Below are 23,187 nucleotides of genomic sequence, written 5' to 3'. Positions count from 1 at the left end.
ATGGCACATGAAACCTGCATTTACATAATTTTTTCAGTCAAGTGAACTCCAGCTGTACTAAGACACACACATTACCTCATTGTTTAATCAAAATGAGGAAGCGATCTCAAAGTTGATTAATAGGATAAAGGTTAAATAAACTACATAAAGTGGGCCACATGAGGCCTTTTAAAAGAATGAGGTAGTGTAATAAGTACTGATATGGAAATATGTCCGTGATATATTGTGAGGAGAAAATATCAAGTAGCAGAGAGTATGTACAGTGTGGGCATATTAAAAAAAAAAGTAATGTATGTAAATGCATCAAAAGAGGTCACAAAGGTTTTGTCCCAATTGGCAACAGTGGTTATCCCTGGGCAGAGGGATTGCATACTGGGATGGCCAAAAAGATAAGAGGTCAGAAACTCCCTTTTTATATGTTTTTTTTAAAAAAATACCTTTTATTTATTTTGAGAGAGAGAGAGAGAGAGAATAAGCAGGGGAGTGGCAGAGAGAGAGGGTGATAGAGAGAATCACAAGTAGGCTCCAGGCTATCAGCATGGAACCTGATGTAGGGCTCAATCCCATAAACCATGAGATTATGACCTGAGCTGAAATCAAGAGTCAGAAGCTTAATCAACTGAGCCAAAGACACTCCTTTGTTTTTACATGTTTGATATACTTTGTAAGGTGGATCGTATTTTTCCTACATGCATTTACCTTAAAAAAAAAAAAAACTAAGAAGGATGCAAAATAATACAATCTAATGTTAGTTTTCTTCTATAAAAACAAAGAGGAGGAAATGAATCATAGCCAAAGAGACATAGAAGATTTTCATTTCCAGTGTGCACTGTTCAAATTCAGAGTTGTGTTGGGAGAAGAATAATAATGAAATCATACATAGAGATCAGACTATACAAACATACACTTCTGAATCATCCTTGCTCTTGTGTCTGCCAGCTCAAGAAGAAGTTCTAGACTTCTGAAAAGTCTCTTTCCACCTAAACTTTTTGAAAATCTTTTTTTAAAGTTTATTTATTCAGAGAGGGAGAGAGAGAGAGAGAGAGAACGAGCGGGTGAGGGGCAGAGAGAGGGAGAGAATCCCAAGAAGGCTCTGTGCTGTAAGCGCAGAGCCCAATGTGGGGCTTGATCCCACGAACTGGGAGATCATGACCTGAGCCAAAATCAGGAGTCAGATACTGAACTGACTGAGCCATCCAGGAGCCCCATCCACCTAACATTTTTATGGGCTCGGGGATTTCCTAGCACACCATCTCACTATGTTTTTGTCCTGTCAGATAGCCCACTGCAGTTTCTCTACACAGGTTGCTGTTGCTTTGCCAGGCGTTGGGGGGCTGTGGCAGGAATGTGAGAATTCTTCGCCGCTGCACTATGTGTCCTGGTTTCTCTCAGGCTTGAGCAGACAAAGGGGAGACACAGACAGTACAAATGCATACACAGAAGAACGAACAAAGGGCGTTTCTAGGAGTGGTAAAAAGGCCAACTTAAGTGAGAAATTTGTGTTGGAAAGGAATGGAATGAGATGTAAAAGAAATAGTTTTGTTACACAAGGTAGCTATGCTTACAGTCACAATAAAGTGAAATATAGGTGACTCGGTAGGGTTGTGTGCAGCAAACAGAAATTAAGTATATTCAGCGGAAAGGAATTTAATACAAGATATTAAGTACTTTCACAGTTGTTGGAAGGGCTGAAAGAACAGTTTCTGGGCCAGACTTTCTGCGCTGGTTTCTGGAATAATTCAGAGCTGATCCACAAGGGAAGCTCCTATCTCTGAAGCAGCCACACTGCTACATGCTGTCACAACTGCCTCCCACCCTGGAGAAAGAGCAGCTGAAGCTGTGATCCAGATGTTAGGAAGTTAGACCAAGAAGTCACTTGGTGTTTTCATGCCCACAGTAGTGGAGCAAGGACATGAGCGCAGCTGCAGGAAAGTCTCACATTTCTATATCACCAGCAACAACAGCCAAGAGAGGTAGGGAAACGGTCACCTCTGCATTCTGCCTTCCAAATCTCTCTCAAGTACTGGTGGCACATAATCTGCATCCAGAATGCTAGCTGCAAGAATATTGGGGGATCTGGATGATAGCTTTCCAGACCCTACGAATCAAAGAAGAGTAGAATGGGGGTTGACAGGCAAAGTATCCTCCATACATAGAGAACTTCCAAGTAGAAAGACTCTCACTGATAGTATCACCATCCAGATAAAATAGCTGCTAATATTCCGTTACATATCTATTATTTTTTCCATCTGTGTTAGTCCATCTACTTATCTCTCTAACCAAATATCTATTTCATCTATTCAATTGGAAGTAGTTATTATTTTTCTAGCTTGTTGAGCAGACCTTCCTACCCTTCTTCGGTACCTCAATCCATTCACCTTTTTCTGGCCAACAAACCTTATCACCTCCAACCCTAGTACCCTGAAGTCTAACTTATAGGTTATAGGAACCAAAAAGTTCCTTTTTTCCCTAATCATTATTCACCTCAGTTTTTGTCAGTGGTATCTGATATGTGACAACTCCTGATATGTGATGTGTGTTTGTGTATCATAGAATAGGACATACTTTGCAACCTGTGTTCTTCATGTATAAATATGGAGCAAGAGAGAGAGAGAGAGAGAGAGAGAGAGAGAGAGAGAGAGAAGAAAGAGAGAGAAAAGAGTGGGGAGAGAGAGAAGGGTATACTACGAAGAATTGGCTCATGTGATTATGGAAGCTGAGAATTTCCTAGATCTGTGATCTGTAAGCTATAGACTCAGAAGAGTTGGTGGTATAATTCAGTCCTAGTCTGAAGGCCTAAGAACTAGGGGCCAATGGTTCAAATCCCAGTCTGAGGGCCAGCAAAGATGAAATGAGATATCCCAAACTCAAGCAGGCAGCAGGAAACAAAAAGGGGTCAGTCAATTCCTTCTTCCTTCACTTTTTGTTCTATCCAGTCCCTCAATAGATTGGATGATGCCCATCCTCACTGAAGAGCCTGATCTACTTGACTGAGTCCACTTATTCAAGTGCTGTCTTCATCTGAAAACACCCTCATAGACACATCTGGAAATATTGTTGAGATATTCCTATTAGTTATTGGACTGACGAAAATCTGGGACTTCAAGGTAATGATATGAATTGCTTGATGAATATTGCCACTTTTAAGATCACATGTTGTTTTCATTTTCTTATGTACTTTCCCCCACTATTTAAAGAAGCATTTCTCAACAGTCAGTCCTCATGTTATAGGGACTTTTTAACAGTCTTTTACTCCTGCCCCTTTCCATGCTCCTCACAGGACAAGATTTTCGTCCTCTTTTTTGTGGCTTTGTCCTCTTTCTGTCTTCCTCCTGTTTGGCATTTTTGATGGCCTGAAGTAGCATTGGTTTTATGGGAATTACTAGCACATATGAAACAGTATATTAGAAGATAGCAATTAAAAAAGCTTTAGCATCAGACAAACTTGGGTTTGAAGTCCAGCTCCATCTATTATTAGTTGCCTAATCCTGGGAAAATCTCTTTGAACTTTATTTCGTTATTTGTAAGGATTTTTACAGAGATAATATATAAAAGCAAGGTGTTTAGCACATAGGAAGTTAGCGTTCCGAAGACAAATTGTCAATATGATTAGTATCCATTTTCTGCAGTCTGATGAATAAAACAATAATGAAAGCTTTTCCTGTACATTGTTATACTATTACTATTTTCCATCTTAAGCAATTGCTACTCACAATGCTGAGCTGTTTTTTTAATAAAGATTTATAAAATGTAGTTATTTGAGATGAAATAAGGCTGGTGATTCAGGTTTAGGATTGTTTTCTGGAGTAGATGATACCAAGAAAAGTAAAGCTTCACAGAGAAGTTTCTATTGTGTGGTGATGATTTCAGCCCGACCTATTCTATTCACATAGACAATGGCAAAGTGTGTTATGTGGGCACGGATATTGACTGAGGACTGTCTGTGCTGCGATAAATTCTGATTTAGATGTCTATCCTAAAGCCTTCTATTTTAGCAGAGATCCCAGCAAGTCAGCAGCATTTTTTTTTTTTTTTTTTTTTTTTTTTTTTTTTGTGGTGCAGTCAGAATAGTTTTCAGCTGAGTCCCTCTTTCTTCTTTAACATTTATCACCGTGGGTTCCTCGGGGTTGTGCAGCCCATACGAAACAAGGTTTACATCCGCCTTTGGCTCATTTCTCTCCACATGCAGCATTCACCCCATAATGGGCTGCGCTGTGCTCCAGCATCCTGCAGAAAAAGCGCTGGTGTGATTCATCTCCTTCCTGTGGATGTCTCAGCTGCTTTGTCACCCCTGCCTTACATTGCAGCCCAAGAATGATGAGAGGAAACAAGGGCAGAGATGTTGCTTATAGTACCTGAAGATGATTTCTCAGGGGAGAGTAACCAAAGGGCTCCTCCTGTAAGCAGCAGATTGCAATTTTAGACTGCATACTGCACTTTGCAAAGGAACGAATACTAACTAACCCTTTTGAATAAAACTTGAATTCTGTTTCCAAACTTCTGACTTTTTTTTCTGGTTACTTTTTGAGAAAAGGGTGGAAAGAACAAGGATAGCGCATACACCACCATGTTTTTCTCTACTCCTGCTCAGGGCTAGGGTGGTTGCACATCCAAATGTGTCTCTTCCTTTCTTGCTAAAGGGATTCCAAATGGGTCTGTAGGGTGCCCAGTATCGTGATATTTTTTTGTCTGGGAGTTGGAGGCCAATGAGATGTAAGGCAATCCCAGTGGGGGATATCCTAGAAATAATTTGCCTTCCTGGGAAAAGCATGTAAGCGGAAACCTGTTTCTTCTCCATGCTTCTTTCTTCTTTTCATGTCAGTGTCGAAACATGTTTTTTTTAAATTAATTTTAATTAACAATGTAGTTAACTAGCATTGATATATTAATACAATACAGTATTTCAACAATTCTGTACTAGTGCTCATCAAGCTAAGTGTACTCTTAATCTCCTTCACCTATTTCAACCATTTCCCCTAGCCACCTGCCCCCTGGTAACCTTCTGTTTGCTATAGCTAAGAGTTTATTTTTTGGTTTGTCTCTCTTTTTTTCCGTTGTTCATTTGTTTTGGGTCTTAAATTCCACAGAAGAGTGAAGTCATGTGGTGTTTATCTTTCTTTGACTGCTTATTTCACTTAGAATTATATACTGTAAGTCAATCCATGCAATTGCAAAAATGGCAAGATTTTATTCCTTTTTATGATTGAATAATATTCCACTGTGTGTGTGTGTGTGTGTGTGTGTGTGTGTACCCATCTACTACATATATCACCTCTTCTTTATCCATTCATCTATCGATGAGTACTTGGGCTGTTTCCATAATTTGGCTATAGCAAATAAAGCTCCAATAAACATAGGGGTACACATATCCCTTCGAATTTGTGTTTTTGTATTCTTTGGGTAAATACCCAGTAGTGCAATTACTGGATCTTAGGGTAGTTCTATTTTTAACTTTTTGAGGAAACTCCGCACTGTTTTCCAAGTGACTTTACCAGTTTACATTCCCAAACAGTGAACGAGGGTTCTTTTTTTTCTCCACGTCCTCACCAACACTTCATTTCATAGGTTTTTGATTTTAGCTATTCTGACAGGTGTGAGGTGGTATATCATAGTGGTTTTGATTTGCACTTCTCTGACGATGAGTGATGTTGAGTGATGTTTCGTGTGTCTTTTGGCCATCTGTATGTCTTCTTTGGAGAAATGTTTGTTCATTTCCCTATTTTTTAAATGGGATTATTTGAGGTTTGGGGTATTGTGTTTTATAAGTTCTTTATATATTTTGGATACTAACCCTTTATCTGATATGTCATTTGCAAATATCTTCTCCCATTTCTTAGGTTTTCTTTTAGTTGTGTTGGTTTTTTCCTTTGCTGTGCAGAAGCTTTTTATTTTGATGTAGTCCCAATAGTTTTTTTTTTTTTTTTTTTTTTACTTTTGTTTCCCTTGCCTCAGGAAACATTATCTAGAAAGATGTTGTTATGGCCAATGTCAGAGAAATGCCTGCCTGTGCTCTCTTCAGGGATTTTTATGGTTTCGGGTCTCACATTTAGGTCCTCAATCCATTTTCGGTTTATTTTTGTGTATAGTGTAAAAAAGTGGTATTTCACTCTTTTGCGTGTAGTTGTCCAGTTTTCCCAACCCATTTGTTGAAGAGACTGTCTTTTTCTCATTGCATTTTCTTTTCTCCTTTCTTGAAGATTAGTTGGCCATATATTGGTGGGTTTATTTCTGGGCTTTCTACTCTGTTCCACTGATATATGTGTCTCTTTTTGTGTCAGTACTATATGGTTTTGATTACTACAGATTTGTAATATAACTTGAAGTCTGGAATTGTGATACCTCCAGTTTTGTTTTTGTTTTTCAAGATTATGTTCGTTATTCTGGGTCTTTATTGGTTCCATACAAATTTTAGGATTGTTTATTCCCGTTCTGTGAAAATGTTGTTGGTATTTTGATAGGGATTGCATTAAATATGTAGATTGCTTTGGATAGTATAGACATTTTACCAATATTTGTTCTTCTAATCCATTAGCATGGTAAATCTTTCCATTTCTTTGTGTTGTCTTCAATTTCTTTCATCAGTGGTTTATAGTTTTCAAAGTACAAGTTCACCTCCTTGATTAAGTTTATGTCTATGTGTTTTATTCTTTTTGGTGCAATGGGATTTTTGTAAATGGGATTGCTTTCTTTTTTTAATTAAAAAAAAATCTTTATTATTTTTGAGAGAAAGAGAGACAGAGTGCAAACAGGGGAGGGGCAGAAAGAGGGAGACACAGAATCTGAAGTGGGCTCCAGGCTCTGAGCTGTCAGCACAGAGCCCAACATGGGGCTCAAACTCACGGAATGTGAGCTCATGACCTGAGCTAAACTTGGATGCGTAACCAACTGAGCCACCCAGGTGCCCCTAAATGGGATTGTTTTCTTAATTTCACTTTTTGTTGCTTCATTTTTAGTGTATAGAAATACAACAGATTTCTGTACATTGATTCTGTATCCTGTGACCTTACTGAATTCATTTATCAGTTCTAGTAGTTTTTTGGTGGAGTCTTGAGGGTTTTCTACATACAGTATTATGTCATCTACAAATAGTAAAAGTTTTACTTGTTTACCAATTTGGATGACTTTTGTTCCTTTGTCTTGTCTGATTGCCATGGCTAAGATTTCCAGTGCTATGTTGAATAAAAGTGGTGAGAGTGGACATCCATGCCTTGTTCCTGACTTTGCAGGAAAAGCTGTCATTTTTCTCATGGTGTCTGATGTTAGTTGTGAGTTTTTCATGAAGGCATTACACACAGCTGTTTCTTCTAAACATACTTTATTGAGGATTTTTATCATGAATAGATTTATACTCTGTCAAATGCTTTTTCTGTATCTTTTGAAATGATGATATGGCTTTTATCCTTTCTCTTATTGATGTGATGTCTCATGTTGATTGCTTTGCAAATATTGAATTACTCTTGCTTCTCAAGAATAAATCCCACTTGATCACTGTGAATGATTTTTTTAATGTATTGTTGGATTTGGCTTGCTAATACTTTGTTGGGAATTTTTGCGTCTATGTTTATCAGAGATGTGGTCCTGTAGTTCTCTTTTTTAATTTTTTATATTTTTAAGTTTATATATTTATTTTGAGTGAGAGAGAGAGCATGTGTGAGCAGGGAAAGGGCAGAGAGAGGGAGAGGGAGAATCCCAAGCAGGGTCCCTGCTGTCAGTGCAGAGCCTGATTCGGGGCTCATTCTCACAAACTGTGAGATCAGGACCTGAACTGAGATCAAGAGTTGGGAGCTTAACGTACTGGGCCACCCAGGTGCCCCTGTAGTTCTCTTTGTATGTGGTGTCTTTATCTGGTCTTGGTATCAAGTTAGTGCTGGTCTCATAAAATAACTTTGTAAGTTTTGTTTCCTCTTCTATTTTTCAAAAAAGTTTGAGAAGAATAGTTATTAACTCTTCTTTAAATATTTGGTAGAATTCGCCTATGAAGCCATCTTGTGCTAGACTTTTGTTTGTTGTGAGTTTGTTGATTTCTGATTCAATTTCATTGCTGATATTCAGTCTGTCCAAATTTTCTATTTCTTCCTGCTTCAGTTTTGGTAGGATATATGTTTCTAGGTATTTTCCATTTCTTCTAGGTTGTTCAAATTTTTGGCAAATAATCTTTCATAATATTCTTTACCAATTGTTTGCATTTCTGTGGTGTTGGTTGTTATTTCTCCTGTTTCATTTCTAATTTTGTTTATTTGAGCCCTCTACCTCTTTTATGAGTCTGGCTACAGGTTTATCAATATTGTTGATCTTTTTAAAGAACCAGTTCCTGGTTTCATTGATGTGTTGTACTGGTTTGTTGTTGTTGTTGTTGTTGTTGTTGTTGTTGTTGTTGTAGTAGCTATGTTTTTAGTTCCTATATCATTTATTTCTACTGTTTTGGGGTTTTGTTTGTCCTCTTTTCCTAGCTGCTTTAGGTAAGGTTAGGTTGTTTATTTGAGATTTTTCTTGCTTCTTGAGGTAGGACTGTGTTGCTATAAATTTCTCTCTTAGAATTATTGTTGCCATATCCTGAAGTTCTTGGACTGTTGTGTTTTCATTTGCATTTGTTTCCATGTATTTTTTAACTTGTTCTTTGGGTTTTTGAATGACCAATTCATTGTTTAGTAGCATGTTATTTAATCTCCATGTATTTGTGCCTTTTCCATATTTTTTTCTTGTGGTTGATTTCTAGTTTCACAGCACTGTTGTCAGAAAAAAAATTATGGTATGTTTTCAGTCTTTTTGAATTTGTTGAGACTTGTTTTGTGGTGTAATATGTGGTATATTCTGGAGACTGTTTCATGTACGCTTGAAAAGAAATTGTATTCTTCTGCATTAAGATGGAATGTTCTGAACATATCTGTGAAATCCATCTGGTCCAGTGTGTCATTCAAAGCCACTGTTTCCTTGTTGATTTTCTATTTGAATGATCTGTCCATTGATGTAAGTGGGGTGTTAAAGTCCCCTACAGTTATTGTATTACTATTGGTTAGTTCCTTTATGTTTTTTATTCTGTTTTATGTATTTGGGTGGTCTCACATTAGGTGCATAAATATTCATAATTTTTATATCTTCTTGTTGGATTGTCCTCTTTATTATTATATAGTGTCCTTTATCTCTTATCCCAGTCTTTGTATTAAAGTCTATTTTGTGTGATATAAGTATTGCTATTCTGGCTTTCTTTTGATATCTGTCTGCAAAATAAATGTTTTTCCATCTCATCACTTTCAATCTACATGTGTCTTTAGGTGTGAGTCTCTTATAGGCAGCATTAGATGGTTCTTGTTTTTTTTAATCCATTCCATCACCCTCTGTCTTTTAATTGGAGCATTTAGTCCATTGACATTCAAAGTAACCATTGACAGGTATGTACTTATTGCCATTTTGTTACCCGTTTTGTGTTGTGTTTGTAGTTCTGTTACTTTCTTCCCTTGCTCTCTTCTCCCATGATACATTGGCTTCCTTTAGTGATATAGTTGCGGTTTTTTTCTCTTTATTTTTTTGCATATCTATTACTGGATTTTGATTTGTGGTTAACATTAAGTTTGTATGTAACACCTTCTCTATATAGCAGTCTACCTTGAGTTGATGGTTGCTTACTCCTCTCCTTGCCACATTTTAGGTATACGGTGTCATACTTTATATCATTTTATTTTGTGAGTCCCTTGACTAATTTTTAAAGATATACTTGTTTTTACTGCTTTTAGTTTCTTTTCTTATTCTTACTTATGGTCTTTGCTCTCCACTGAGAGAGTCCTCTAATATTTCTTGTAGGGCTGGTTTAATGGTCATGAATTCCTTTAGCTTTGTTTGTCTGGGAAACTCTTTATCCCTCCTTCTATTCTGAGTGATAGCCTTGATGGATACAGTATTCTTGGTTGCACTTTTTTTTCCCTTTCAGCACTTTGAATATATCATGCCACTCCCTTCTGGCCTTGAAGTTTCTGTTAAAAAGTCTCCTTATAGCCTTATGAGGTTTCCCTTTTATGTAACTGTCTTCTTTTCTATTTCTTCTTTTACAATTCCCTCAATATCACTACTTTTTGCCATTTTAATTACTATGTATCTTGGTGTGGACCTCCTGATTTTGTTTGGGGAGGTTTGTGTCTCCTGACACAATCTGAATATCTGCTTCCTTCCCTAGATTTGGGAAGTTTTCAGCTTTTATTTCTTTAAATAAATTTTCTGTTCCCTTTTCTCTCTCTTCTTCTATGATCCCTATTATGCAAATATTATTATGCTTGATGGATTTGGTGAGTTCCCTAAGTCTATTCTCATTTTGAATAATTTTTTTCTCTCACCTGCTCAGCTTGATTACTTTCCATTACTCTGTCCTCAGGTTGCTGATTTGTTCTTCTACTTCCTCTGGTCTGCTCTTTATTCCATCTAGTATATTTTTTATTTCATTTATTGTGTTGTTCATCTCTGATTGATTCTTTTTCTGTTTCTTTTTTAAGGACTTTACTGATGTTCTCCACTCTTTTCTCAAGTTCAAGGAATGTCTTTATGATCATTACTTTTAATTTTCTATCAGCCATATTACTAATCTCTGTTTGATTTAAGTCTCTTGCTATGGTTTTGTCCTGTTCTTTCTTACCAAAACTTAGCGCTTCATGAGTGTCTCCTATGAGTGTTGTGTGCACAAAGGCTGAGCCGTCTTTGCCGTCATCTGCAGTGCCTGTTGTGATAACTGTTTCGTCCCTGAATTGTTAGTGGATCAATCTGGGGCTGCCTTGGTCTTGAGTTGAGTCAGATGAGTCATTTACCAGACATGCAGTAGCACCAAACTGCAGGACACTTCCCTTGTGTTGTCCCCTTTATTGGTGGGCAGGGCCTATAATCAGAAAAGCTGTCTGCCCCACCCCACTGCTGAGGCCACAATCTAACTGGTATAATGGTTATCTTTTTTTCTCCCCATAACAGGAGTCACTTTAGACTGGTGGTGCTGGCCCCTGTTGGCACTACTTGCATACTGCCAGGCTTGTGATCCTGGTTTGAATGGACTCTGGCCAAGGGTATATTGGAGGGGACAGATCCAAATGTGCTGGGGGGATGGGTCACATAGTGCCTGCAAAGTTTGTGCACTACTGAGAGTTGTGTGCCACCATTGCTGAGACCAGGGCCAGCTGACTGGATCCATAAAATGTGCATGGGCAAGGCATGCAATTTTAACAAGGTGCATGCCTGTCCTCCATGGGAGGTGATCCGCCACAGCAGCAACAACTGCCACAGCAGCCAGCATGAAGCTTCAAAAAGTGTGTGGGTCAGAAGTTATGTTGTTCACAATGGTTATGCAGGTCTTCAGAGGGAGGGGGCTCATAGAGCTGGGACTGAGGCAAGTATGAGTGGAAAGGGCAAATTCACTGAGGCAGGGGCGGTGAGTGCAGTACTCGTAGCAAGTTAGGTAGTGAGTGTCAGCACCAGGCTGGGTTTTGCAGGTGGCAATGTGTTTATGTTGGGGATGGGGGAGGTAAATGGTGCCAGCCAGCTCCTTTTTTCCTGGAATAGTCTCCCAGGGATCTCTGTCCCTCTAGGACATTCTCTGAGATTAGTAAATAACTCTCCCTCCTATATGCCCCTAACATTTTCAAACTGCTTCTTCTGTGCTGTATCTCCACAGACTCTTTGTTGTGTTGTCTCTTTAAGGGTGGGGACTTAGCTTCCTATGCCCTTCCTGCTCTTACAGAACTGAGTCCACTGATTTTTAACATTCTAAGCTTTAAGAATGTTGAAAGAACTCACAGAATTCAAAATTCAGCCCCTCTAGTTTTCAAAGCCAAATGCTATGGAGACTAATCTTCCTTGTGTGGGCTCCCCAGTGTGATCCTCTTTTTCTCTCCCTTCTCTGTGCCTGTGGGTCCCTCCATCCAGCAGACAGTCCCATGGTCTGTTTAACTCTCCACTGTGTCTCTTCCCTTCCTATCCTCTTTGATGTGGCCTCTAAATTTAGTTGTGGAGTTTGTTCTGCTATCCTTCAGGTTGTTTTCTGGGTTATTTACACTGATGTGTGTGTTATCTAGTTGTATCTTTGGGATGGTGTGGGCTTAGGGTCCTCCTACTCCATCATCTTCCCTGCCACCAATTCACCCATGCTTCCTTTTTTCTGCTTGAAAAGCTGTTGTGCCCCAAGCTGTGGCAGCAATCTCCCTGTCATGTTGGGATTCATTGCCAGCACAGGGATGGCAGAGGGAAAATTCAGAAAGAGTTTGGATCTTCGATAACAATGTTGAAAGGCTTCTCCAACACTAGCATGTCCTACCTCTAGACTTCTGATTTGGTATGATAGAAGGTGCCAGTGTTGTTTTAACTGGTTTTAATTGGAGATTTTGTTCTTTCAGTGGCAGGCTTTCTCATTGATGAGCATGGTACTTGATGTCCTTTTTGATTTTTGGAGCAGGCTGAGTCATCCTTTCCCTGAATTTGTGCCAGGATGTAGTGGAATAAAATGGAGTCAGGAGGGATGGGCATCTGAAGCATCCAGATGAGGAAAAAGTCTTCACACTAGTGCAAATCAATTTCTAAGAAGCTTAGAGATTCAAAGCCAAGGAAAATCCTAACGTCCAAGTATACCCAAAGCTGATAATAAAACATGAAACACAAGAGATCACAATTCCCTGGGTGGGACAGCAGAAGTAAGAGTATGGGTCAAGTGAGATAATTAAGTGTATTTCCATGAAAAAGATAGGATGCCCAAGGCTGATAGTTATTGGATGCTCTCTTGCCCCCTAAGGAGTGTGTGATCCTGGCTTAAAAGCACAACTTCAGAGAGATAAATGAGTCTTCTTTCTAACATCCTAGCATCTTTCACATTCCCCTTTCCCTAAGCTCTGAACCACAGAAGGCATCTTGTGGTAAGAAGCGGATTTGTAGGTTTCTGAATGAAAAGTTATGCTCTGTGATTTTCTACAGAATAGCTCCTATTCTAAAATCACCAGCCAAAGCAACATTCTGCTCAGAAAGTGGTAAAAATATGCTTAGGGAATGTTCATATACTGTGCTTCATATAGTCAAATTAAGAAGCCTTTCCCCAGAGCCTTTTATGAGTTTGGCACTGGACTAGTTACCATCTTTCAGGAATAACAGTGCCATATTGTACAGGAACCTTATAAAATTCACAACAAAATATAGCAAAGAGCACAATTTCTTTTTCTTTCAAGTTAGTTTTTCTCTTTAAAGACAATCTTTATCTATCAGAATCAGTAGAATCTGTTTCTCTAATACAACATGAAATACCTATCTATGACGTTTCTCTTCCAATAAGTAGACATCAATAAGGGGTTGGCCAGCCTCTGTAGAGAACAGAGCAAGAACACCCACCTGGAAACAAATTATATGTATTTCATAATCATTTGTCAAATCTTCCTGAAACATCTGAATTCAGCATTAGGTGCTGTATCAGTCAGCATTATTAAGTACAAGCAACGGTAATAACTACTCCAAGCAGAAGACATATCAAAAGCTTATTGCCACTGTCAGAATCTCTAAATGGTACAAAACCAAGGCTAGAAACTATGTAGCCAATAACAATTCCCCAAATGACACTGAAGAACTGGTCTAGATGCCACAGCACTGACTTGGTCATAGCTACCACAGTTTACTCTTCAGACACCATCAAAACCGATCCATGGCACTATCTTTAGATATGCAGTGTGGCTTACCAGGGATGGAACTCTTCTACTGATGGCACCCTTTGCAGAATAGACTCTATGTAGTTACTGGTTTTTGCACTATTAACATAAGATTCAAAAGCTAGGATGTATATGTGATTAGAGGAGACCGGAGACTGGACTACATCCCTGAGCTTCAGTTGGAAGAAAGACCAGGAAAAAAAGCATTTGGAATATTCTTCTTTTATAATAGAAAATGGGATTTGTCTCATTAGGTAGGGGTTTGCTAAACCAGTGATTTGGGGAGGCATTTAGCCATGTCTGTAGACACTTTTTATTGTTTATGCTTTGGCTTCTAAAGCCTCTGGTATTTTTTCCAGTCAATCTCTAAATTCTTATGCCAGTAAATAGCTGAGTGCTGGTCACTTTAAGAGTTCTATTAGAGGATATGCAGCTACTGTGGCCACACCTTGGATTTGAACCAAATCTGCCTGACTTGAAAGTTTATGACTACTCACTGGAATAGTTCATAGTATTTTACATGTATATAGGCTGCTGGAAATATTTTGGCCACCATAGTTTATTCCTGGATTGCTGAATTTTCAAATCTTTAATTGCCAGTCCATATCCTGTTCTAGGTAATAAAGTGAATGATATAATTGTTCCCTTTAAAACACTGGGAAAAAAGAAGCATGTGGGGCTGCTAGAGAATGGCTTATACTCAGAAAGAAAGAATAGAGCCTGCTAATTGTGCAGGCTCTGGTGCTAGTATTCTTGGTTTCTAATCCTGGCTCTTCAGGTGATTAAGGGGGTAGATTTGATCAAATTACCCATCTTTGTGTCTCATTTTGCTCATCTATAAAGTGTAGATAAATGTACTTCTCACAGAGTTTTGCTGTGAAAATTAAATTAATTAATGCACAGGAAGCACTCAGAATAGTGCCTAGAATGTGATAAAAACTCAAAGGGTGTAGATTATTATTACTTTCTTGAAGTACTGATTTTCATTTTTTTTCATAGTGAAAATATCACTTCAGATGGAATCTTAACGGAAAGCCAGAAATGAATGGAAACTGAATAATAGCAGAGCTGCTTTGGTAAGTAAGATGGGAGTCCTCATTTCACTCAGTCTCAGGCTTCCTTTAAGGCATCACCGGTAGATGACAATAGCTCAGATTTGTCAAACTTTTACCCTGTACCAGGTTCTGTGCTCAGTTGGCTTGCATTTTTTTCATGTGATAAGTACGATGACCCTGTTAAGTAGGTATTGTCTCCGTATACAGATTTACTTATTTATAGGTGATGAGACTGAGGCTTTTTGAATGTTAATAACTTGCAACGAGTCACATATCCAGTAACTGTCAAAGTCAAGACTGGAGCCAAATCTGCCTGATGGCCCTGAATCAAATATTCTTAACCAACTCATTGCGCTGCCTACCCTTGTGGATCAGGTGCCTGGTTTTAACACAATTAGAGATGAATTGGGCCATTCTTGCTTCTTGCAGTGATGAAATATTGGTTGGACTCCTGGGTATTACCCAGGAATCAATTAGGAGCACACTTTTTTATATGAATTTGGGAATCTCTACTGTATTAAATTATGTGAGATATGAATCCAAAGAAGCTGAATTCACTGGGATGAGTATAACTATTAGGTATGGAAGTGAAACAAATACTATGCATGATTATAAAAAGATAGCTAATTAACAAAGAAGCACTAAAACGCTCAGATTAGTTTAGAAGGGCAAAATATTATTGATGCTTATTTCTTTGGGTCAATGTTCAGAATCATAAAATTCACAAAAAGCTACTGGAAACTCCTATGTGGAGAAATTTCTACTTGTCTGACAGCCAGAACCTTTATGATATCTGGTGATGGGCAATCTCCTGCTCAGAGTAGATGTTTTCCTGGTAGTCCTCTTGATAATCATTTATCTCCTTTCTATAATGAATCCTTCAGCAGGAAGCAACTTTTTTATTCTTAGGTGCTGCCATCTTGTGTTCTATTTCCCACTGATATCTGGAAACTTGTCAGGAGAAGGCACTGTTTTTCCTTTGTTCCTCCTTCCTGCTGCTACTTAGGTGGCAGGAAAGAAATTTCCAGACTTCCTGCATCATAAAGATCACAAAGTGTATGACTGTTTACTATCTCCCCAACCCAGGCCTAAAGGGACAATTGGAAGAAATTGTTGCAGGGCCATGGACAGAGTCAAATAAGATGTTCTTTGTGATAGGAGAAAAGATCTTCCATTAAGATACACAAATTACTTGAAAGGAGCTAGCTAGTGGAAGCAGTACCATGATCTTACTCTTTGAAAACTGCTCAGGGGTACCCTTTGGGTAAATCCAAGTGCAAGCCAGAAGGTACTAAAAGCTATTGATGTAGCTCATGCAAGTCAGCCTCTGAAGGCAGCAATCAAGAAGAAGATGGGTAAAAAGTAGAATGAATGAAGAAATGTGTGCACGTGCACATACACACACAGAAATACACATTTAATGAAAATCCACTTCATGCTAGTTAGGGTGCAAAATTCACTCCTTGGCTACAATGACGGAATTTTTTATTATCAGTGGAGCTGGCCTTGGCAAAAAGTTTCTTGTATTTCATTGCACTTTGTTATAACTCTAAATCAGCCAGCTAGAAAAATTGAAAAGTAAGCTAATTTACTTCTCAAAATTGGCAAATACTTGTATCAGATGAAACTGCAGAACAAAAATCTCATTAGTCCCCCAAGAGACAATTTTTGTAATAGCATAATTAAAGCTGTCAGTCATAGGTACTGGAGCAAATGATCAGAAATATATTATCCCTTTAGTCCTTCAGCATGGATGCTTTTCAGACCAACCCATACCTGTTGCATAGATTGGATACATTTTTATTCTACATATTAACTTTAGTGATCTACAGTAGGTCTAACTGTATAGTGAACCATGATATATTCTTATCATGAGTAGTCCAGCTAATTTAAGTGCACTTCCAAGGGAATTCAAGCACATGGTCCCTAAGGCTGAGAAAAAAATGTGTTTCTTTCTGGATATCATGTATATATAGCTGCGGGTTTGCATTAAAGGAGATTTTCAAGGTTCCTGCTAAAGGGGTCTAAGTTTCAGAAGTTACATCATTACAGTGAATTCAACTTTACTGTCCCTGAAGCTTTCAACATTTTTGAGTTTTCAAAATGGTCATTAATGGATGTGCATGTTAACTTGTTAAATAAATTATGAGAGAACTTTGCCGCTGAATTGAGGGTGTCAGGGAATTTGTTTGTTGAGGTGGCTGTAAAGGTTAAGGTATCCATTCCCCTGAAACCAGGCCCTCTGTAGTTAACTCTTGGAGGGATACTGAACCAAGAAGAATTCTCTGCTCTGCCTTCCATCTCAGACTCCCAGCTCTTAGGTATTATGGACATCTCTCCTGGCTCCAGTCCCTCAAGGACATAACTCTGCTCATTAAAACCAGTAGCACTATATCTGGTCAGAAACAGGAAAGGAACCATTTAGCCCAGAGGAGGTGATCTATCAGGGAAGGTCAGAGAGGAAGAACCTTACAAAACCACCCCAACTTCTCAGGACCAGCATTCTTAATCTATTTTGGCTGATATAACAAAATACCCTAGACTGGGTAGCTCAGAAACAATAGTGAGAAGTTAACTATGACAAAAATGCCTTTCTCACAGTTTTTGAGGCTGGAAGTTTGAGATCAAACACCTGTTATGTTAAGTCATTATTTGTTAAAGTTTCAGTTTTCTATAGGTAAATAAATTCTTAAATTTCCATGAGACTCTGAAAATCTCTTGGAAGTCACATAAAGATGATTAAAAAGTCACATAAAGTCACATAAAGATGATTGTGCACCCAAAATGGTCACTTCTACTAACTAAAAAAAAAAAAATTCATTGATAAGTATCAATGTAATTGACAATTCTTATTGAAGTTTTGGGTTTTTTTTTTTTTTTTGATATTAAAGATATCTCAAACTCTCTCAACTGATAAAAAACCACACTAAAAATCTTTACAAAGGCATATTTTGGAAATTTCATTGATATGTACCCCCTTATGAATGAATAAAATGATAATAAATTTAACTGTAAAGTTTACCAAAACAAAGTTAGAAGCACCCAAGAAACACATCCTTGATAAGGAAGTGAATAGAGACATAATCCCTAGGCATATGGGGATTGAGAGACAAAAATCTAAAAAGGAAAAATGTCTAATATTCATCATTGATTTGAAGGTTGCTATTTTGGGTATCAATGCATTATGCATCTGGTCATTGTGGTACATAATAAAATGACGGACTACAACTGGTTGGACTCTCTGGTCATTTGAGTGCTTTGGTTTTAATTAATCAGATATTGGAGTACATAATTTAATTATGACATTTTATTGACCTGTGCCAACAACAAAGGCACCATTTCCCAAACAGTATGTTAAGAATAAAATAAATGATTAGAATATTTTGATCATTAGTGTATTTAAAATTATTTCTCCATCTTTTATTTACATTTTGTTCAATAATGAACAGATAAGGCAGCATCTGGGTGGCTCAGTCGGTTATGCATCTGACTCTTGATTTCAGCACAGGTCATGATCTCTCGGTTGTGGGATTGAGCCTCAGCATGGAGCCTAATTGAGATTCTCTTTCTCCTTATCTTTTTGCCCCTCCCCAGCTCGTGTGCTTTCTCTCTCTCTCAAAATAAATAAATGAGCATTAAACAAAATAAAGAACAGATAACGAATAGCAGATCTGTGCTGCACCTGCTATGGAGGTCTCAATCGTGTACAGCCAGGATATGTTGCACATTCAGCAGCTTCACGCAGCTGCCAAGATAGGAGGGAATATGGGAATAGAAATGATTCTCTTTGACTTTAAGTATAGTTTATACTTTCATTTTGCCTCCTATCTCCAAATATGAGTATGTTGCACAGTTGGATAGGTTTTTTCTACAGAATGACTATGTTGTGGCCTACATCCTATGGCTCCTTGCCATTTTCACTGCTCCATTGTTTACCATAGTTGTAATATACGGCTGCCTTTTTGGTTTTGTCCAGTAGAAACCCAGGCATCACATTCTGGTATTTTGGGGGATTCTGGTAACAAATACCTGATGGAAATTGAAGCTTGAATGGCAATATTATTTTATTCCTTTAAATGGATTTGGTTTTTCATATCTTCATCATTTTTATCTAAAGCAGGAGAACCAAAAGGGGGAGAAGGAGACCGAGACAAAGAAAGAGAAAGAGGGAAAGAACAATGAAATAATTAGGAGGAAGAGAGCCAGTTTCATTCTCTTATGAGCAAGTGATCTTGGGAATCGTGATAAATTGAGCCTCACTATCCTCATTTGGGAAATGGAGAATATAATATCTCAGAGTGTTTGTTATAAAATTGATATTTTTTAAATAAAAAAATGATTTTTTTAAACCCCTCCTTTGGTTTCAGCTTCCTCAACTACGGAGGGGGTGTATTCTAGGTGACCTGAAGTGCCCCAGTGTTCAGCTGTGTCACTGGGCTGTGTATAATCAGGTTCAGACTGTGAGGCTGTTTCTATTTTAGGCCTAAAGCTTTACCACTTTTTGGTTTGCATGACTAATACAGCTTCTGGCAATACACATGATTAACACATAATAACGAGAGAGAGAGAGAGAGAGCATGGGGGGGGGGGAGAGAAGTAGAGAGATTGAGTATAACTGAATATATAGAGAGGATTCTGAGTTTCCATTGAGTTCTCATGTTCCTTCTTCATGAATACACATATATTTAATTGCAGTCTTGTCTGCTGTATATTTTAATCTTTTTATATCACAAAGTTTGGCTAATCTGTATATATCACTTTCTACTTTCACATGTATAAAAGTCACTTCCCAAAACCTTAGAAATGCATATTCTTTGATTTTTCTATACATTTATAGTCTATTGAGATAGATCTTGAGTAAAAGTAGCTAAATTTGAATGTTATTCATTTATTAAGGCTAGCTAGCCTTTTACTGCCTACTTTATCTTGCTGTCAAACATGCTATTGACTGTAACCTATCATGGGCAAATGTTTTTTAAACTAAGTCAATTATATATAACTTATACTATTTAAATTTATTTTCTTTTTACTAAAAACGACTCTTCTGCCTATTTGTATACTACTAAGGCACTTGTTTTTAAGGATTTATTTTTAAAAACTTACGTTTATTTATTTTTGAGAGAGAGACCGAGCATGAGCAGGGAGGGCCAGAGAGAGAGGGAGACACAGAATCCTAGGCAGGCTCCAGGCTCTGAACTGTCAGTACAGAGCCTGACATGGGGCTCAAACCCAGAACTGAGAGATCATGACCTGAACTGAAGTCGGTGCTTACCCAGCTGATCCACCCAGGCACCCCAAAGATTTATTTTAAAGTAAACTATTTTAATCATCAAAGAAAATATCTTTGTGTATGCAAGTTTATAAATTAGTTAGCCATATATACTCTAAACTGAAGTGCTTTCCTTTATCATTGAAGTTAGAAGTATAGAAAATTGTATAATATTTTCAAAAAGACGAAAAAAGCTTCCATAATTTTGCTCTCCTGATGACAGTCTCACTTTCACAGAAGAAATTTGATTTGTATTCAACATACATGTGCATATTTTAAATAGTTGTAGTCATTATGTTGACAGCATTTCTGATTTTGAAATTTTAATAAACTTTCTCCTGTGTCTTAAGAGACTTGATAATTATGAAAGATTATGTTATATTACACTCTGTTGACTTAGCATATCAACTTTTACTTTTTTATGGGATATTTATGTGTCTTTTTGTTTTCTTTCCTCCCTCCTTCTCCCCTTCCTTCTGTCAGTTAATCAATTAATTAATACAGTGCTTTCAAAAAATACCATAGACTGGGAGGGTTATAAACAACAGAAATTTCTTTCTCGCAGTTATGGAGGCTGGGAAGTCCAAGATCAAGGCATTGGCAGATTCAGTGTCTTTTGAGAACCTGCTTCTTGGTTCATAGGCAGCTGCCTTGTTGCTGTGTCCTCACATGGCAGAAGGGATTGAGAGAGCTCTCTGGGGCTTTTGTTATAGGGCCATGATCCCATTCTTGAGGGCTCCACCCTCATGATCTAATAACCACCTGAAAGGCCCCACCTCCAAATACCATCACTTGGGGATTCAATTTCAATATATGAATTTGGGGAGGGAACACATTTAGTCTATATATGGCACCTTATGAAGAAATCTTATGAGTAGATTTATAGCATCAAAGAGTTTGAATGCCTACATGGTTCTTTCTGTGTTTTGCCATATTTTTTTTTTTCTAAACTAGGAATAGTGCTTTTGAAAAACTTTTAAGTTTGGAGAGTCCAGTGAATATACAGAAATAGTCTTAGTTTTCATGTCTAATGTGCTAGTTTGGCTCACATGTCAGCAAATAAGAAACTCACAAAGTGCTGGTCATCCACGTCAATGCTACAACAATTTTTATTCTTTTTTAAAATATAATTTATTGTCAAATTGGCTAACTTACAGTGTGTATAGTGTACTCTTTGTTTTGGGGGTAGATTCCAGTGGTTTATCGCTTTACATATAACGCCCAGTGCTCATCCCAACAAGTGCCCTGATCAATGCCCATTACCCATTTTTCCCTCTCCCCCCTCCCCATCAACCCTCAGTTTGTTCTCTGTATTCAAGAGTCTCTTCTTGTTTGCCTCCCTCCCTCTCTGTTTGTAACTATTTTTTTTCCTTCTCTTCCCCCATGGTCTTCTGTTAAGTTTCTCAAGTTCCATGTATGAGTGAAAACATATGAAAACCTCTTTATCCATTTATCAATTGATAGGCATTTAGGTTCTTTCCATAATTCGGCTATTGTTGAAAGCACTGCTATAAACATTGGGTACACTTGCTCCTATGCATCAGCACTCCTGTATCCCTTAGATATATTCCTAGTGGTGCTATTGCTGGGCCATAGGGTAGTTCTATTTTTAATTTTTTGAGGAACCTCCACACTGTTGTCTAGAGCGGCTGTACCAATTTGCATTCCCACCAACAGTGCAAGAGTGTTCCCGTTTCTCCACATCCTCTCCAGCATCTATAGTCTCCTGATTTGTTCATTTTAGCCACTCTGACTGGCATGAGGTGGTATCTCAATGTGGCTTTGATTTGTATTTCCCTGATAAGGAGTGACATTGAGCATCCTCTCATGTGTCTGTTGGCCATCTGGGTGTCTTCTTTGGAAAAGTGTCTATTCTTGTTTTCTGCCCATTTCTTCACTGGATTAGTTGTTTATCAGGTGTTGAGTTTGGTAAGTTTTTTTATAGATTTTGGATACTAACCCTTTATCTGATATGTCATTTGCAAATATCTTTTCCCATTCTGTTGGTTGCCTTTTAGTTTTGTTGATTGTTTCCTTTGCAGTGCAGAAGCTTTTTATCTTGATGAGATTCCAACAGTTCATTTTGGCTTTTAATTCCTTTGCCTTTGGAGATGTGTTGAGCAAGAAATTACTGCAGCTGAGGTCAGAGAGGTTTTTTTCCTGCTTTCTCCTCTAGGGTTGTGATGGTTTCCTGTCTCACATTCCGGTCCTTCATCCATTTTGAGTCTATTTTTGTGAATGGTGTAAGAAAGTGGTCTAGTTTCATTCTTCTGAATGTTTCTGTCCCAGCACCATTTGTTAACAAGACTGTCTTTTTTCCATTGGATATTCTTTCCTGCTTTGTCAAAGATTAGTTGGACTTACATTTGTGGGTCCAATTCTGGGTTCTCTATTCTATATCACTGGTCTGTGTGTCTGTTTTTGTGCTAATACCATACTGTCTTGATGATTACAACTTTGTAGTAGAAGCTAAAGTCTGGGATTGTGATGCATCCCACTTTGCTTTTCTTTTTCTTTAAAAAAATTGTTTTAAAAATATTTATTTATTTTTGAGACAATGCAAGAGACAAAGTGCAAGCAGTGGAGGGGCAGACAGAGGGAGACACAGAATCTGAAGCAGGCTCCAGGTTCTGAGCTCTCAGCCCAGAGCCTGATTCAGAGCTTGAACTTACGAACCATGAGATCATGACCTGAGCCGAAGTCGGACACTTAATCAACTGAGCCACTCAGGCACCCCTCTTTTTCAATATTACTTTGGCTATTCAGGGTCTTTTGTGGTTCCATACAAATTTAGGATTGCTTGTTCTAGCTTTGAGGATGCCGGTGCAGTTTTGATTGGGATTGCATTGAATGTGTAGATTGCTTCGGGTAGTATTAACATTTTAACAATATTTATTCTTCCAACCCATGAGCATGGAAGGTTTTTCCATTTCTTTGTGTCTTCTTCAATTTACTTCATAAGTTTTCTATAGTTTTCAACATACAGATCTTTTATATCTTTGGTTAGGTTTATTCTTATGTATTTTATGGTTCTTGGTGCAATTATAAATGGGATCAATTGATTGATTTCTCTTTCTGTTGCTTCATTATTGCTGTATAGAAATGCAACGGATTTCTGTACATTGATTTTGTACGCTGCAACTTCGCTTAATTCATGTATCAGTTCTAGCAGCCTTTTGGTGGAGTCTTTCGGGTTTTCCATGTAGATGAT

General features: G+C 38.0%; 1 long non-coding RNA gene across 2 annotated transcripts in view; it reads left to right on the top strand.

Moving 5' to 3' along the window:
* The window catches only part of LOC147576595 (uncharacterized), a 229,236-nt gene that overhangs the window by 29,428 nt on the left and 176,621 nt on the right, over positions 1-23,187 (top strand). For both annotated transcript variants that reach the window (XR_015240955.1, XR_015240954.1), the window contains exon 2: positions 14,652-14,728. This is a non-coding gene — a long non-coding RNA (uncharacterized LOC147576595). The remainder of the gene's footprint in view (positions 1-14,651; positions 14,729-23,187) is intronic.

The sequence above is a fragment of the Puma concolor genome, chromosome D1 (genome assembly GCF_028749965.1).
Source record: "Puma concolor isolate L17-30 chromosome D1, mPumCon1.1.hap2, whole genome shotgun sequence".
Lineage (NCBI taxonomy): Eukaryota > Metazoa > Chordata > Mammalia > Carnivora > Felidae > Puma > Puma concolor.
The sequence above is the reverse complement of the archived record's forward strand: the minus strand, read 5'-3'. Positions and strand labels throughout refer to the sequence as shown.